General features: G+C 34.1%; 1 protein-coding gene across 1 annotated transcript in view; it reads right to left on the bottom strand.

Moving 5' to 3' along the window:
- The window catches only part of by (blistery), a 372,062-nt gene that overhangs the window by 315,699 nt on the left and 53,863 nt on the right, over nucleotides 1-2,500 (bottom strand).

Raw genomic sequence — 2,500 nt, 5'->3', positions numbered from 1 at the left:
TAATTGTCTAAAAATGGTCTTTCAAGAGTATTAATGTCTTTTACAAAAATGATGAGAGCTCGAATATCTACATTATCTCCAAGATTCTCGGGACAAGAAACCTCCATCAAGGTGGAATTTCAATCGAAATGGAGCTGAGAAAATCCTTCAATTATCGTCGAAGATTCTTGATTATACCATCATCACATTCAATCGTTATAGATTTATACTGCTTTTTTGCTTGTTCTTTGTTAAAGTTTTCTTTAGTCAATAAAAACTCATATATAGATACAGTTACCCGCTTCCAACGGTGACATTACAACAAATCTCCAAGACGTTTATGTTATACATCGCCCTATAATATTATCTTCCTTGCTAAGAAATACACTATGTCGTGAAAAACTGTTGTATAATAAAATTCCACAATTATATAAATAAGTCGTATTATTTACACAAGATGAAAACAGTTTTTTGTTTTTATCTTTTATAAATAATACACCTTTTTTTATATAATTACGGATTTTTATTACACATTATCTCCCTTGTCAAGAAGTTCAGATCAGGGACAAATATGCTGAACACAATTAGAGAGAGAGAGAGAGAGAGAGAGAGAGAGAGAGAGAGAGAGAGAGAGAGAGAGAGAGAGAGAGAGAGAGAAGGAAGCAGTATTAAACAACACTCAATCAAACACAACGTTAAGTGTATTGTCAAAAAAATTATAAAGAAGGAATGAGATTTAAATAATACTAATACGAAAATATTCACATTCCTCCCAGCCAATATATCACCTTGTTCGGAGAGAAATGGCTAATCACGTGACCAAAAGACCGTAACTATTTACCGTCCATTTCACAAGACTTTTTTATCACTCGCCTTCCCCTGGATGAAGCGATGAGCATAAAACGTTAAGGGAGGAAAAGATAAACATTGATGTCTTCTCTTGGTGGGTCTATTTTCATAAACTCGACTAGGGAAAAGATATCGTAACGAAAAAAAAAAAAAAAAAAATTCTGGGTAGCGTAAAAAAAATTTTGGGCAGCGTAAAAAATTCTGGGTAGCGTAAAAAAAATATGGGTAGCGTAAAAAAAATCATGGGTAGCGTAAAAAAAATTCTGGGCAGCGTAAAAAAAATTATGGGTAGCGTAAAAACAAAAAAAATTCTGGGCAAGACTACGGAGTTGGATCTCTTCACTTTGTGGTAGTAACTGAAGAAAATGTTACTGTATTTTTATCGGCATTTCATCTCTCCATATTCTGATTTTAAGGTTCATTCGATTTAACAATATGTGATAAAATTTAGAACACTAAAATTACTGATACAATGAAAATTTGCCAAAAAATCAAGATGAATTACAGGTACAAAAAGATCGTATGCTAAACTGTTAATTGGATTTCGTTGTGATTCTGTAATCGAAAACATAAAATACAGGAATGCGTATCTAGAAAATAAATTCAGGAATATGACGAAGTCTTCAGGAAGGAGCAATGAGCAAGATTATCAGCTATAAGATGATTACTGAAATACAGTGACAAACTCAAGGATAAGCGACTGACTGACTCATTAAAAGAATAAGCAAGAGTTGTAATATTAAAGCTTATCCTCACTAAAAATTATACCGAAATATTAAAATAAAATAAAAAAATAGTTGCGTTCACCAGCTAGAACGAAAAGACGCTAAGAATTGAAAGCAGTGTAAAAGATAAGAGTAAAAGGATTGCATGAAAGCACCTGCATATAAGATTTGATAAAAGAAAGCAATTTGTTCAGAAGCTTTTAACATCCAATCAAAATATGCAAACGATGCGCAGCGTGGCAGAAATGGTCCTCGGGATGAGTTCAGCCAAGAAGCGAAGCTTTAAATAATTCGTTAGAAAAATGGAACATTAATTTCTGGATGTACAGGGAGTAGTGTCGTCTATATAAATAAGCTATAAGGATTACGAAATCTTCAACAATGATGAAATTCCATTTGAATGACTCTGATGCGACAAAAATATTTTCAATACATTAGTTAAAAAATCAACAAGAAATGTCTGACAAAGCACAGTTGCCTACATAAATCCTCTTGACTTTACTGACAAAATGAAAACACAAATCTAATCCACCAGCTATGGAGAGAGAGAGAGAGAGAGAGAGAGAGAGAGAGAGAGAGAGAGAGAGAGAGAGAGAGAGAGAGAGAGAGAGAAATGATTAACTAAATGGTGACAAAATCATAGCCAGTATAATCACACCACTACAGAGACCAGGGGTTTACTCCATCCAACTAAGAAAAGGAAAAAGATTACTCACTGTAAAGATAAAAAAAAAAAACAGTTCATCATTCCAATAACGCAAATGACAGAAATTCAACGGCAACACAAGACAAGGGGACACAAAGACACCAAGGCAGTCTGCTTATTTCAACGCTTGCGAAGGCAAGAGAGCTTTCCAACCTACAGAACACACGAAGGTCAACCACAGAGAATCGATCACACTTTAAATAATGTTCTGTTCGCAGAGAACACAATTAATCCACGTCGG

Source organism: Macrobrachium rosenbergii, chromosome 50 (assembly GCF_040412425.1).
Source record: "Macrobrachium rosenbergii isolate ZJJX-2024 chromosome 50, ASM4041242v1, whole genome shotgun sequence".
Taxonomy (NCBI): Eukaryota; Metazoa; Arthropoda; class Malacostraca; order Decapoda; family Palaemonidae; genus Macrobrachium; species Macrobrachium rosenbergii.
This window is presented reverse-complemented; position numbering and strand designations above follow the sequence as displayed.